General features: G+C 37.8%; 1 protein-coding gene across 4 annotated transcripts in view; it reads right to left on the reverse strand.

Annotated features, from left to right (window-relative positions):
• The window catches only part of ADAMTSL1 (ADAMTS like 1), a 784,967-nt gene that overhangs the window by 23,765 nt on the left and 743,889 nt on the right, over positions 1–17,313 (reverse strand). The window lies entirely within an intron of this gene.

A 17,313-nucleotide genomic window follows, 5' to 3' on the forward strand; every position in this document is an offset into this window, starting at 1 on the left:
TTTTAAAACCTTGAACCTGTTCAACATTTGTTGGTCATGTGGTACAGAGATAATGTACCGTGCTCTCCAATAGTGAAGACTGAGCAAATTTGAAAATTCTTTCCAAAATGGAGTTTAACAGCCCCAAACTTGCTCTCAGCACAGAGAGAACACATTTGGCAAACTTGTTAGTTGTATGGCAAATAAGTTTTTTTGGAAATGGAATGTATTGCACAAATGACGAACACAATTGAGTCACACCGAACTCACTCAACATACGTGTAAGACATTTTGTTCAACATCAAACGCATTTGATGTAGAGTACATTTGACGAACATGTTCATTTCACCTTTAGTAAGAATATGTTTTAAGAATCGGACCCAAATTATAAACTTCATGACTAAGCTTAACTAACCTAGCTCGATTGAACTTTGAATTTGCTTAAACAGTTTGAGCATCTTTTTTATGGAGTATGGTACCCTATATCTGTATCACACATGACCATAATATATCTGGGAACTTTCTAAACAAAGTCTCCCTGAGAAGCTTGCAATAAGCAATATCATATATATTTTAATAAAAAAACAATATATTCTCAAATGAATATGTGTTATAATCAGAATCTATGAAACCTTTGATTTAAACATAACATTGCAGCAAAAAGGCTTATAAATAAACCACCAACATTAAAGATCTAACAACTGAGTCATGTGAAAATAAGCAGTAAGGGACTGTGGACTTAATGATACTATCCATACCAACCGAGGTTCTGTTCTATACTGTTCTATTTCTCTGCATATCTAAATATCACCTAACTAAACAAAATAAACAAAATAACATAACACAATTTCCTGAGGGAAATATATGTTTTGATACTGGTATTAAAATTGTTCTGAAAACAGAAAATGTCTAGATGGGATTATGTCTTTCCCTGAAATGCTTATTTGGTACTGTTTACTATGCAATAAAACATTATTCAACATGAAATCAGTAATAAGAATACAGGAAATCTATCAATAATGCAGAGAGAATAGTTTATTGAAAATAATATTATTATTGTTATATTCTTGGAATCAATATACTTTTATTATACAATCTGTAGCACCCAAGCCATTCTAATGTAATTTATGTAAATTTCAACTAATACATGTCTCTGAAATAACCTTTAAATGGCAGCTAGAGCCAAGCTTCAGCACAACAAAACACTGGAGCCTGGCAGAAACACTGCTGTCATTGAGATACAACAGCAGCTGGGAAAACATGCTAGCAGTGTCAGCAATTATGCTAGCTTGTGCATATATACTGGCTCACTATGGGGATTGATGGATGGAGGGGCTGGCTTGTATGCACACATGATTTTTTTTACAGAAAAATACATTTGAAGAAAATAAAGCCGCAAAACGCAGAATATTTTAATACACAATTGTGCTATACTATTACTCACATATGTGATCCATCTTTAAATTGACAAAATCACTAACTACTACATATTGAAGTGAATATCAAGAAAGCAAATATATAGAATTACTGTGAAATGAAGAAGAAATTGGAGTAAAATAAAAAAAAATCTATACATCAAGTTTATTTAACTGAAATGTTACATATAACAAAACTTTTACAATAGTTTCTATATATTATTCTTCAGAAAATGTAGCAATTAAAGAAAAACTGCTTTGGAAGGTTGTACATCTCCACCTTGCATAACCTTGGGGTAATCCATTAACCAGTCAATGTTGATTTGCTTGCAGCCTCCTTGCTAACTGAGATACCCTATACAGATGGCACTATTTTTTACAATGTTTTAGATATACGGTAGTACTTATAGAGGCTTAATTATGATGTTGTTTTTTTAAGAGGATGGACACACCCAACTGAATTGCCTTATTTATTGTGATTAACAAGGAGGATTGGCAGCAGTGGTGCATACATAGCTGAAGAAGGAATTACATGATTGGATGTAAGCTGATCATATAATAAATAATTCCATTCATGTGATGCCTTCTTCATCCAAGTATGCCCTTTGCTTCTGCTGCCGATCCCGCTGGCAATTCAGACATGGGTATCTATGAAGCTGCATTTGAAAATCAGTGTAAGAGACTGCCCAATGTATCTTATCTACAATCTTCACACATGAAAATTTATATTTTTAGTGAGATAGCTTTATTAATTCTTCCCATAAGTGTGTAGAGAACTAACTCTGAGTGTGATTTCCTTAAACAGTGACAGTTGGTGTCTTAATCACACCTGTATCCTTCTATTAAAGTAGAGGACAAAAAAAACACATGCCTAGTACATCATGTACTCAGTTATTCTTTCCTGTCATAACTCTATGGCAGGGTTTCCCAAACCCAGTCCTCAGGGCTCCCCAACAGTGCAGGTTTTTCGGATCACATGTGACATAATTAGGACCACCTGCGGATCTGTTACAATGTGTCAGTCAGTAATGAATACACCTGTGCTCCAGCAAGGAGATATGGAAATCCTGCACTGTTGGGGGGCCCTGAGGACTGGGGTTGGGAAACCCTGCTCTATGGTAAAGACCTGATCTTGTCTAGAGATACATGCACTGGGCGTAGGTGTAATCAATGGCACTTGGGCTTTGGGAGGAAGTGGGGAGGGGACATATCGTTGGGAGTACTGCCTGTATAACATGAGGTATTGAAGCTAATGGTCACTAGCTAATGCATGAAGCTTAACCCCAGCTCCTATGAGATGTGGACTTAAGCTAATGCCAGGGTGGAACTGACAGATGTATGCAATTTACATACATTTTTTGGAGATATGTTGAAATTGAGAAGAAATTCAAACTTGTCATTAGAGCAATACACAATTATAGATGATATGAAACCTTGTTTAGAAGAATACATGGTTGCATCAGGCTTGGCTAAGACATAACATATTAATTTACTTGTAAGAGAACATTACCTAGACACAGATTGGTAATTACAGTGTTTGTAACAGGCTGATTGCATAACATCAAACACCCATTGTGCTAAAGAAATATTTTTTTCCACCAGACAATGATCTAAAAAAAAAAAAGGCTAGTTTCTCTTTGTAATATTGCAAGTAGCAAGTTCTTAACATTCTGTAATGTTTAACCAATATCTGATATACAGTTATTGTATACTATTAGCCACTGTGCAGAATTTCTGTGCTATGACAGGACATGGAAAACTTGTCAAAATAGATGGCAAACTGGATGGAGCAAGATATAGGCAGGTCTTGGAAGGAAAACTGTTGCAGTCTGCAAAAGACCTATTACTTGGGACAATAATCACATTATGGCAGAACAATGACCCAAAACATACAGCAAAAGCTATATTGAATTGTCTTAAATACAAAAAAACAAAACAAAAAAAAAATCAATGTCCTGGAGCAACCCAGTAAAATCCCGGATCTTAATCCCATTACAGATCTGTGGAATGATTTTAAAAAGCATTCCGAAGATACAAAAGAGGCATTATGCCGCTACATATCTTTGGATCTGGATTATTCTACCAGTTTCATTGCTTGTCAATGTCACTGTTAGAATCGATCCCTATAATGAGAGTCACCAGCGTCAGGGCGGGTGATCTGGGCTGCCTGTTTTTCATTACTCCTAAGGCTGCGTTTCTAAAGAGGGAAGCACAGTAAGAGTTAATAAAGTACAGTATTAATCCAAGATCCCTGCTAAGAAGATATTTGCGTACATAGAAGAGGCACAACATGTGGTTCTTAGTAAAACGCTCTATACACAAAGTGCATGATAATCCACTTGACCTGTGTGCTCACTTCTCCCTGGGATAAACTTGTCAGTATCCTGATGAATCTCATATGCATTACTCATCCACAAAAGACCATCATTCAATGGGTTGTTTAAATATACAAAACAGATACAGCTACATAGAGAGGCAGACACAAGAAACAGGTTGCACCTCGACACATGGGGTCATTTACGTAATAATCAATAGTGCAGAGAACAGCCTTCTTATTCTGATTATTAGCCACAAGCTGTTCCTTTCATTTTGCCTGCCAGTAATAGTAACGTCTACATAATATAGTGTCAACTGCTGATTTACTGCAGTAAAAAACCCACAATAGCATTTTACTTATTTGCAGATGTCCCTATATGAAACACAAATGATACCTATTTGTTTTATTTGTTTATTAAATAGCATCCCCAAAATTTGGAGTTTAGCTCATTTAAGCATTGCAAGATCTAGTAGTATAACAGCAAAATCCTGAATTACACAGGTGTCCTAAAATAAGTAAATAATCTCCTGTTCATTATCCCCTTTCCTAGTAAAATACAGTTTTCCTAAAATTAGTTATTTTTATATTCAATTGGTGGCTGTTTCATGAATGGTTACAGTACACTGAGGTACACGGTTTATCCAGCTTAAACACGCAATGTCTCCTGATGAGCTCATCATATTGTAAGCACAAAACACAATATACAGCTATATTGTTGCAAACGTATGACTAGCGTTCTCATGTGTGCACCATTCAATTCATACTACTCTATCAAAAAACAATTTGTGATTTATATGACAAATAGACATATGGAGATATATGAGCAGTACCTCTCCTACATAATCAACTAAGGATATTAAACACATAATATTATACATTTTAAAATGAACTGTTCTATTTCCAATCGGAAAAAAACAAAACTTATTCAGAGGGGATCAACTTGAAAAGACTTTAATCTTATTATTATCAGCATCATTCATTTTCATTTCAGACAGTAAAGGCTATTTCTGAAAATGCTAAATTTCAGGCCCACCGGACAAATTACATTGTATGCGTATATTCAGCAAATACACCTGTTCTTGGGGGAAGCACATAGATCTGCACATCAAGACAGCAGGGTGTATAGTGGGTGCGGAACAGTGCCTCTTCTATTGGAAGGAGATGGGTAGAACGGGGGTTTCATTCTGGATGTCGGCTAGGCACACTGTGGTGCCTGGTACTGTGTCCACATGTACATGTAGGACAAGGTATTTAATCAGGCCTCAAACTCTACATCCACTGAGAAGTCTTTAACACCTGCCAAGAGCAAATTTATATAGGGAAATTAATTTTTATATGTATTTTGAACAATGTATAAAAACATTAAACTGTATTATTATAATGACCCATGAGGTAAACAGAGTCCTGGGGCAAATGTTTCAAGTTGCGAGTTTCTGGGTGATTTGAGTGGAGATGTTGCCTATGGCAAATAATCAGATTCTAGTTATCATTTTGGAGAATGTACTAAATAATAAATAACTTGAATCTGATTGGTTGCTATAGGCAACATGTTCACTTTTCAAACCCTCCGGAAACTCGCAGCTTCATACATTTACCCCCTGATGTTCACTTCCACTCAAGGGACATTTAAAAAATAAGTGAAACTCCGCTGACAAGTGTTGGAAAAATAAATCAAAAAGTCCAAACTGATGAAACGGTGATCCTGAAGTGACAGGACGCTAGATTCACAATCCACAAACGTTGGTGCTTTTCCACCACGGGCAGATTCAGATATAGAATGTGGGCAAGCACCTATGTGTATATGAGGAGAATAGATTCATCTGCACAAAATGAAATACACTGCAGGGTGTACAGTCATGGGAAAAAGTTTTGAGAATAACACAATTATTGGTTTTCACAAAGTTTGCTGCTTCAGTGTTTTTAGACCTTTTTGTCATATGTTGCTATGGTATACTGAAGTAAAATTACAAGCATTTCATAAGTGTCAGGCTTTTATTGACAACTACTTCTTTTTGAAGACCTGCAATTCGCCCTGGCATGCTGTCAATCAACTTCTGGGCCACATACTGACTGATGGCTGCCCATTCTTGCCTAATCAATACTTGGAGTTTGTCAGAATTTGTGGGTTTTTGTTTGTCCACCGCCTCTTGAGGATTGACCACAAGTTCTCAATGAGATTAAGGTCTGGGGAGTTTTCTTGCCATGGCCCCAAAATTTTGATGTTTTGATCCCCGAGCCACTTAGTTATCACTTTTGCCTTATGGCAAGGTGCTCCATCATGTTGGAAAAGGCATTGTTCGTCACCAAACTGTTCTTGGATGGTTGGGAGAAGTTGCTCTTGGAGTAGGTTTTGGTACCATTCTTTACTCATGGCTGTGAGCCCACTCTCGCTAGTGCAGAGCTTGCTCAGGAATGGAAGCTGTCAGGTGTGAGTGAATCTGCACGCACAGTGAGGTAAAGACTTTTGGAGGATGTCCTGGGGTCAAGAAGGCCAGCAAAGAAGCCACTTCTCTCCAGGAAAAACATCAGGGACAGACTGATATTCTGCAAAAGGTACAGGGATTGGATTGCTGAGGACTGGGGTAAAGTCATTTTCTCTGATGAATCTCCTTTCAGATTGTTTAGTGCATCTGGAAAAATGCTTGTCCGGAGAAGGAAAGGTGAGTGGTACCATCAGTCCTGTGTCATGCTAACAGTAAAGCATCCTGAGACCATTCATGTGTGGGGTTGCTTCTCAGCCAAGGGAGTGGGCACAATCATAATTTTGCCTAAGAACACAGCCATGAATAAAGAATGGTGCCAAATCAACCTCCAAGAGCAACTTCTCCCCACCATCCAAAAACAGTTTGGTGATGAACAATGCCTTTTCCTGCATGATGGAGCACCTTGCCAAAAGTGATAACTAAGTGGGATCAAAACATCGAAATTTTGAGTCCATGGCCAGGAAGGCCCCCAGACTTTAATCCCATTGAGAACTTGTGGTCAATCCTCAAGAGGCGGGTGGACAAGCAAGAACCCACAAATTCTGACAAATTCCAAGCATTGATTAGGCAAGAATGGGCGGCCATCAGTCAGTATGTGGCCCAGAAGTTGACTGACAGCATGCCAGGGTGAATTGCAGAGGTCTTCAAAAAGAAGGGTCAACACTGCAAATATTGACTCTGTATAAACTTAATGTAATTGTCAATAAAAACTTGTAATTTTACTTCAGTATACCATAGCAAAATCTGACAAAAAGGTCTAAAAACACTGAAGCAGTAAACTTTGTAAAAACCAGTATTTGTGTCATTCTCAAAACTTTTGGCCCTGACTGTATTTTGTCTGGTATGAAAACCATTGATTAGAAACGGCACAGTATATATCTGACTTTTAGTAGTTAGAACTAAGTTGAATAAAAGATAAGATGCTAGAACTTAGTGCCAGCCACCGCTAATTCCTTTTTCTTTCTTTTATTGTTCCATTGATTTTACCACACTTCCACCATCGAAATTGACTTGTAGGATTACATAATTTTTATCATCATCCCTGTAGACTCTTTAGATTTTTAAAAAAAAGGCATAGATGAGGTAGGTAGTTTTCATAGCAGTAAAGTGTAAATAGAATTGAGAATGAATAAAAAACCTTTCTGATCACTTACCATATATAACAAAGTCTCCAATTAAATATATGTTTTCAGTAGAATGTGTGTGTGTGTATTTGGAGGTGTGTCTGAAAGTGAAGAGTGTCTTGTGATTGGGTGTTGGTGGTGTTAGAAGCATAAGTAAATGCTGATATGCCCATAACAAGGAATCTCATTTCTCTACAACTTTTCTTTAGAAAACAAATGAGCAATTATGTGCTCCCAAGTTCTAAAAATATATGTTTTCCACTAAAGAGGGTGAAGTTCATTTCATGTAACATTTTTTTTTAGAGTTAGAACCAACAAATTTAAAATCCATAGCGATAGATGTCCTATTTTATACAACCAATTTGTCACGAACAGCACTCACCTCAGCCTGCGTGACGTGTGTGTGACAAAGGGTTAATCAAAAACAACCACATGGTCTGTCTAGAATTATTAAATCCTTCCATATCTATGACACACACTAGCTTTGCCGTACCAACTATGCCACCTCCAAGGTTTTTTTTATGAAGAGTTTTATCTTTAATGACTACATTATCAACAGGTGACATTAACTGAATAGTTTTTTTTTTTCTGTGCGCACTTTTGTCACTTTATATTCCACAAAATGCATTGGACGTATCCTGCAGTGTCTTGTCTGTTAGAGCAGAGTGGACCTAGACCCATATTCATCAACAGACGCATCTTCAGATCCTCTTTTTGTTGAATATGGACGTGTATATGCCCGATGTATGTGCTTTTTGAACGCACATTACGTTCATTTTGCATTTGTTAATGAATCCGGCCCTCTATGTCCATTGATTTTACTATACACATTACGTTCATTTTGCATTTGTTAATTAATCAGGTCCTCTATGTCCATTGTTTTTACTACATATGAGATGAATAGTTAAAGTTAATAGTGCTTACAGTATTATTCGAGTCAATTTCCCTTTAAAGTACAATCACCAGCTAAAATGTGCCCTGTACATTATTATATACAGGGTAGTCCTGACTGTATTAGTTGGTATAGTAACTTTAAACTCTTCAGATCATCAGCTTTAATTTGCATTTGAAACTAGTCTTTAATAAATGGGGAATTCTGGCACTAGAAACGAACCGAACGCTAAATTAATATGGGTCAGAGGGGGGAATTCAATATGCTTTGCAGCAGCCAAATGAACTATGGTCATCCAGAAACACACACTGGCTTCCACAGGAATTTTGGCTGAGTGTATGTTTGACCATTATGAATTACTTCTGTTAGAGTGTTGTGATGTTAAACAATAAACTTGAGCTAATTCAATATTTAACTGTGCTCTGCAAATAACACATCGACAACTTAAAAAGTATTTAATACAATTCAGCAATTCTATTTTCCAAAGATCTTTCTTTCCAGACATGCTGAGAAAGAACTGAAATAATTTTAAGAAGTTAAGATCTTTCTTATCATGGTTTTAATTATTTTTTCCACCAGACTTTTTTTTTATAGAAAGCACAAACTCTTTGAAAATGAAAGCCTTTAAAAATCTGAATATGTATATGATGAAACAGCATTAGTTTTCAATCTGTATTATATTAATATTAAGCACAAATTAATGGCTAACATAAGTCAAAAGAGATTTTTTTCAAAGCCTTTTATATTTTTTTTATTTCTGCCTAAGGAAAGCCCCGCAGAGTCCGGCCAGCTATCAGTCTCTTTCTGGTTTGTTAGCCAATAAATGTACGTTTTATTTGTTAAATAAAATGATTTATGTCCCAGCACTGAAAGGAACTTAAAAATATGTTCTAAAAAATGTCTCAAGACTAATGCTGTATTTGGTGTTATATAAGTACTCCACGCAGGAGCAAACAATTTGCAGGGGGAACGTGTGGCCTGCTGACCAGATGTGGACCCAAAAGGATGTTCTATGGCTCCAGACTAATGTAGAACACCATTGTATGAACAATAAAACAGTGTGTGTAAGGGAGACATCCATAATGTATTTCTTATATTACCCCAAATATTGTATGCAAGTCTAGGAATATCACTGCTGTGTTTCCTAAATTCTAATTCCCATAGTGATGTTTCTTCATCTAACTAGGCCAATGTGCAACAAATTTGATCTTCAATATGCTTCCATTGCAAACAATTTGTGCGGGCGGGCAGCACTTCTGCACAGATGTTAGCATTGCTGCTTCACAGGACTGGGGCCATGGGTTCAACTCCAACCAATTAGAGTTTGCATGATTTACCCACGCTTGCAGGGCTTCCTCCAGGCAATCTATTTTCCTCCCACACTCAAAAAACATACTTGCAAAATAATTGGCTTCTAGTGTGTATGAGTTCATGTGGTAGGGAATATAGATAATAAGCTCAACTGGGGCAGAGGGGCATACTATATATGTATCGGAATAATAAAACAAAGATCTATCATCATGTCCATATTCTGCCACTTTACGTTGGGTTCGCTTGTTCAATTTTAGGGTATAAAATAAAACTGTAATGGCTGCGTCATTATGTTATCACAGCTTTTAAAATATGTAATTAAAAGTTGATGTGCTTTATCTTGTATGGCAAGTCAATATTGTCAGCTACATATTCGGTATGTGGGTATAGAGGACAAGGAATGTCAACTTTATGGCAATAACAGAAACATGGCTTGCACAATCAGACACTGTCTCACCTGCAGCCCCTTCACACAATTGTCCACACTTCACCCACACCTAATGGCCTGGAATCAGATAAGGAGGTGGGGTGGACTTTTCCCCGCATTACATATTCTCAGTTCTACCTAATATCCCATAACTCACGTTCACTTTTGAACCCATTCTGTCAGGACTTGTAAATCTACATGCAGGATCAGACCACCAAGGCAAGTAATGTACGTGGTAATGCTTCTGACAGATATAAGTAGAGCTGAAAGTCTGGTTCACGATTGAAGTTAGCACAAAAAACAACCTCCTACTCAAATTCTTTCTGCTACCAGTTGGAGTGCCACAAGGCTCAGTCCTAGGTTCTCTGTTCTTTTCTACCTATAACACTTCTCTTGAAAAACGATTAAGGATACAATGTATCTATCCTCTCAGGATCTCTCACCCTCTGGGGCATATTCAATTAGGATTCGCTCCCATGATTACGTGTGGCTGCGCATGTAAAGTGTCATTATGGAACCGCAACATCGCAGACTTCTGTGACGTTGCGGTACCGGGACCCGTCTTGGGACCCATCTTGGATGTCCTCTTGCCAGCTCAAACTCATTCTTTCAAAAACGGACCTATTAATATTCCCACCAGCCAAATGAAGCTGCCAACCTGACATCTATCTTTCTGTTGACAAAAAGATAATATACCTTACTGATTATGCTTGCTGCCTAGGTGTCATTCTCGACTCAGAACTCCTCTCTTCCACACATCCATTCTGTATCCAAATCCTGTTACACACATCTAAGAAATATTTCCAGTATACGCACATATCTCACACAAGACACTGCAAAATGTTTAATTCATGTACTCATTATCTCCAGAATTGACTATTGAAATTCCCTCCTTACTGGTATTCCCCTAAACACATACAATCTACTTTAAATGTAGTGGCTAGACTAATTTTCCTTGAAAAATGTTCTTCTACTGCTGTCAGTCCCTACATTGGTTGCCTGTATTTTACCAAATCCTTCTACTAACATACAAGGCCATAAACAAAATTGCACCAACATAAATCTCTTCACTTGTTTCAAATATCTTAAAACTACATTCCTCTGGTATGAGCAAGCTCTGTGTCTCCATTCAGAACTTAGATCAGATGTGGCAACCTGCTGGTTACCTGATCCCTTTCCTGGTTATGACTTTTTTCAGGCTCAATCCACCTTGTGGAATGCCCTCCCTTGTACAACAAGACTTTCCTCTAGTCTCCAAACCTTGAAGCGTCCCTTTAAAACTCATCTCTTGAGTTAACGTTTTAACCTACCTAGGCTACTCTACTTGATTACCAGCCTTATATACAGTTCACTCAAAACTTACACAACCCTCTGACCCCAAGACCAACATTGCTGTGTAACTGGATAGTTTCACAAACCACTTTTTACCCTTGTAATCTGGCTGGACCAATATGCAATATGTTGCTCTTAACCTTATGTTACTTCTATTCGTCTTGCATCCTTGTCTGTCTGTTAACACCCAATAATGTATTAACTGTATTAAGCATGAGTATACTATTGTTGTTTTGCTCCAGTATTAGCACTAGTTAAGACTGATCTCCAGCAAAATAATAGATTTTGCTTGGGGACATTCAGTCTTTATTTTATTTTTCTTGTTTTAGAAGTATTCAAGTGATTTATTTGAGCCAATTTAGGGAACAATTGATTACTATAAAATACACATATTATTTTCCAATGAGACTCTGCATTACTAATTGTCTTTCAAACAACATGTGCAGGTTGCCTGACAAAAACCAAATACATTATTTAATGATCATATTATTTAAAAAACTACAAATGTACACAGATCTACTATAAATTGATGAATACCCAAGACAATATGAGCATACACGTGCATATTTATTTGGGTGAAGAGATTCACCAAAAAGTTTGTCATAGGAATTTAGTATTGCTAGGAATGAACTTGTATAGTTGCTGTCAGTTATGATAATATAAAACAGTTTGTTCATTGGGATAATACCACTTTATTTAAACTTTAAAGAAACATTTAAAGCATTTTACTTAAAACATATTTGAATGCAGAAAAGTGTTTCATTGTTTAGTTGTGGTTATTTTGCAGTGGCAAATATTGACACTTTATTCTTTAATAGGTCTACCAGAAAGGTAGAAAATAAATTAGACACTTGCTTCTAGAAAATGTGCATGTTTTATGAGCAATTTCTTTCATATTCCTGTCGCATGAATCCCCTGTCCTGAAACAGTTGTATCATGATAGTTATACTCAGATAGATCTGTAGATAAAATGGATCTAAAAAACGTATGACATATGCTAGAAGGACATTAAAAAATATCTTTAGACATTAAAGACTATCAGGTCAAAAGAAGTACTGGAACTGCATTCCCACAGCCCTACTAATGGTTTCAACAGCACCACTTTACAAATCGCCATACCAATTTTTTAACATGATCAAAATACAAACCGTCAGATTCACTAAGCTGCTGTTTGAGAAACCGCCTGGGAAACCACCAGCCAAACAGCCAGAATAGAGGTGGTTATGAAAGGCGAGATTTATCAAACTGCAATCATTGTTGATTGATTATGGGGTCAAAATTAATTTATAATTAACTTATGGGGCACATTTTACTTTTCATTATATTAAGGGGGCAATATTACCTGATTGCTAATGAGGGCAATAATTATTTATGATGATGGCAACATTTATATTGCATACATATGGTACTACAAGTGTCATCAAGCACATGGTGCCTCCTATGTTCTGAATGGCAAAATAGTTCAGCATGCGTCAGTTATCCAGCCAATAAGAAGCAGGTATAAATATAGAACCCATCTTTTTTTGGCGGTTTTGCTGGTGGTTTAGCCGCTTTGAATCCGCCACACATCACAACCATTTAACATCATAGCCTCAGACGGTCCTATAGTAAATTTGATGTTTCAAGCACTAAATAGCTGGTTATGACATAATTTTAAGTAAATCTACCCCAAGTACTCTCCCATTACCCCATATGGGACAGCCCATCTTTCACTGGGAATCTCTCCTAGAATTTCTAGCTAGTTCCGAGCAGGTCTTAGGTCGAGGGGACATGGGCTGACATGAGGGAGGAAATTGAAGCTCAATTTCAACCAAAATAAAGGAAACCTCCTATAAGGTTTACTACAGATAGTATCACATCACTGATAGACTGAATAGTATGTTTCTTAATGCCAATCCCAGATATCGGCAGAACTGTAGCCATAGGGGAACTCGGTTTCATGTATAGTGATCTTGTCTGGTAATTGTTCCTTACGGAGGATATGGTCCATAGCCTCCTTAACTCTATGTTGGAAGCCCCAATTCAGAAAGACCTATAGATCTTCCTCCTTTTCTACCCTCCTCTAAATTTTAGTAAATGCTCCAAAAAAATGGTTGCCAATGTCCTGGTGGCTGCTAAATATGTGCATTCCAAGAATTGGGAGATTTCTTTCCTGCTTTCCTCTCAGGAACTCCTAAACTACTTTCGTCAGCCAAGGAGAAAATAACATGCTATCTCAATTATAGTAGACACATATTTGGACAGGTCTGGACCCCATGGCTATTTAGAGAAACCAAACTTGTTTGGATATACCTTAGTTTATGCTTTTCTCTAAGATTCTATAATGCACCTTCTGCTTCTCTCCTTCACAATGAAGTTTTTCCAACCAACCCACCTGGTCAACAGGATCCGTGTATATATTCATGAGAAGCTATCATCTGAATTGAGCCACTTTGCTAAATCTTAAACTATATGATTGCTTTTCCCCTTTTATCCTGCTACCCCTCTTGTTTAAGTCCCCAACTTTTCTGCTGAAAAAGTTAAGTCAACATGCTTAAATGCGTCATATTTTTCGAAATGTGACCATGGATGACTCTAAGCAAAACATGGTCAATTCTGTTATCTGTTTTTCTGCACTGTCATTATTGTATTTTTGTGACCAGGTAACATAAAGACTTTAAAATAAAGATGACAGTATTATTGGAAGAGGAGGAGAAGTATGGGGAGAGATGAGGAGTTCCTTGCAAATTTCACTGTAGCTGCACTAAGACACATAGTTTGGCAGAGCAGTTCAAAAAAATGTAATAGTAATGTAATGTAAAAGTTATGGAGCAAAATAATTAAAAAGAGATAAAGTAGTGGAGAAGGCACATTATAAGGAATGTTCTTTATTGTGCAGAGTGGGCCGCAGATATATACACTCTGCCAAAGTCCTTCACTTTTGTGCCATCTCTGATGGGGCAAATATTAAGTCACATCTAATACTATCAGCAGAACACATATGGTGCCTTCCAGTTGCACTTTGGAGGAGAAACACATTTCTAAGTGCACTTTACCCAATCTTAAAAAACATTTGAAACACACAAAAGTGTAATAAAGATAACTCCGCCCTTATTCTTAATCCATTATAATAAAGATAGAAATGTCTTATTCTATATAATGTTATACTTCCATATAAAATGTTATATGTTGATGTTATATCTATGCATGAACACACCAGCAAGGTTTAGCTTTATTTGCACTGACAATATTTCGGTATGGAGACTTCGGTTTTACCATTTATTAATGTGCGTGATTGTAACTACTGTTCTTAGTATTAAGCATAGATAAAGAAAGCCATGTGTTCTGCATGTTGGTTACAGAGGCTAGATTAGACTAATGATTATTCACCAGCCCAGAGTTAGGTCGTTTCTGTAATTTGAACCAGTGGTAATGGTTAAAGCGATGATTATAATAGCGACAGGTTTGAACAGCTCTAAACTAAACTGATGACACTCACTGACCTGACTGTGCTCATTACACCATAATTATCCAACATTCCACCTTGTGAAACAGTTATGATGGGCGTGCTATGAAAATATATTGCACAAGTAAAGCTCTTCTTCTGCAAATATGAAAACACAAGGAAATAGGGAATAAAGGCTCAATTAATGCTTGCCAGACTAAGAATACACTGAAAAAACATATTGGTGGTTATCTATAAATGTTATTATTATTATCATCATCATTCCTTATTCCGAATTTGCATTCAGGCCCATCAATCCCTGTCCCAGTCAGGGCCGGATTAACCCGAGGTCTAACTGGGCTACAGCAAATCAAATCATTGGTGGTCAGTGACAGCAACAGGCAGCCAATCGTGAGGCTGCCTGTTACTGATTGACCTCAGACAGGAAGTGCCTGTCTCAGCAGTGAGGAGGGATGCAGCAGAAGTGTACCTAAAGGTAAGTGATAGGTGCTGATGTCAGTGGTGTGTGTGTGTGTGTGTGTGTGTGTGTGTGTGTTAATGTCAATGTGTGTCTGTGTGTTGACAAGGGGGCTTGTGGCAGTGTAATGTGGGTGATGGCTAGAGATGCTCACTGACACCCGTGTTTTGGTTTTGGTTTGGGATCTGGATTACCGTCGTGTTTTGGTTTTGTCAAACCGCCCTTGCATCTTTTGGTTTTGGTTTTGTTTTGCAATTTTGTTTAAAAATCAATGTTTTTGGGCATAAAATAACCTAATTTAGTGCTCCACCTGTTCATTTGATAAGTAAGGTAATTCTAAAGCTAATAAATTAGGAAGAAAACAGTTTAATCCCTGGTAGGCTGTCCTTAATTCTCCACACAAACCTGGTTGTTTTCCTCTTCATCTTTGCCTATTGGCAATGCAGCCATTGTCTTTGGGTGTATATTACACCCTCCACTTGTAGTTGAATAGAAAAAAAGCAGCCTGCATAGACTGTGGAATTAGAAAGTAAAAATAAATGGACCAAGGTAGTTTGGTATCTGTCTGCATCAGACCCCCTCTCCACTAGGAGTAAAATAGTAAACTATTTAGCCGTTATAGAGTCTAGAATATAAATAGAAATTGAGAAAGGCAATTTGGTATCTGTCTGCATCATAATCATCAACATCATCATTGGTGCCCTCATCGCCTACACAAATCTCCCCCTCATCCTCTTCTAATTCAAAAGTGGCATCCTCAATTGGTGTATCACCGAATACACCCGGGGTGTTAAGGCACATATCAGCAGAACGGAACCTTCTTTATGGGTACACTGTCACTAACAGAATGCTCACAATTAGACATACCACTGGTGGATGGACTCTCCCCAGGGATTGGTGTCATTTCTGATTCAGAGCATACATTATCCTCTAATGCCTTACTGTTTTCTTGCAGCTCGGCTTTCACGCGTAACAGTACTTGTGCACCACTTTTAGACTCCAAATTACTTGATTTTGCTTTGTCACGAGTGTCCGTACAAGAAAAATGCTCAGTAACATTTTTTGATCTGCCACTAATAGAGAAAGGCGAAGGCCTCATTCTTTCTTTGCCACTGCGTGTGTAGAATGGCATGTTGGCAATTTTTTTTTTATTGGCACTTAACTTTTCCTCAGTTACACTTCTTTTGCGCTTCAACACGGTAAATTTTTTTTGGGTGTGTGTTTTTTTGACTGATTTCAAAAGACTGTGTAGTTTGGCATCGCCTTTCCCAGATGACGTACTGGGAACACTACCATCAGGACTGGTGACAGAACCTGGTTGCTGATTCTGCTCATATGTGGACTGCTTTGAATCCATTATGAGCCAAACGCACTTGTAGTGTTACAAATTGTTTTAGATACTGCTGACAAATATGACAAAAGAATGGGGGACACCCCAAAAGCACTTGGGAGTGCTAAATATTATATTTTTAGTCTGCTGAAAAATAGTACTTTTGACAGCCAGAAATATTAATGCAAAAGAATGGGGGACACCCCAAAAGCACCTGGGAGTGCTAAAAATTATTTTTCAGATTGCTGACAAACAGGACTTTTGACAGCCAGAAATATTAATGCAAAAGAATGGGGGACACCCCAAAGCACTTGTAGTGCCAAATATTGAAAAAAAAGACTCCTCTATCCTCCTCTCTTCTCTATCAATTGTTATCAGAATTGTAATCAGAATTGTATTCTCTGTCCCTGCTCTAATCAGCCTGTGACTACACCCTGCTCTCTACCTCTGTCAAATGGCGATGGATTGCTGTGGAGGCAGGTATTTATAATTTTCAAGTAACGCGAGAACCGAGCCCCGAGATCCGACGACGTCACGTTCGGCCTCAATTTGGAATCCGAGCGGGCGGGAGAGTATCGAGCCTGCTCGGCTCGGTACGGTAAAGTTCGGGTGGGATCGGTTCTCAAGGATCCGAGCCCGCCCATCTCTAGTGATGGCACAGGGGGCTAGTGGAAATGTAGTGTGTGTGTGTGATGGCACAGGGGGCTTGTGCAAATATAGTGTGTTTGTGTTGGCACAGGGGGCTTGTGGAAATATAGTGTGTGTGTGTGATGGCACGGGGCTTGTGTCAATGTAGTGTGT

This window comes from Mixophyes fleayi, chromosome 1 (genome assembly GCF_038048845.1).
Source record: "Mixophyes fleayi isolate aMixFle1 chromosome 1, aMixFle1.hap1, whole genome shotgun sequence".
NCBI classification, from domain to species: domain Eukaryota; kingdom Metazoa; phylum Chordata; class Amphibia; order Anura; family Limnodynastidae; genus Mixophyes; species Mixophyes fleayi.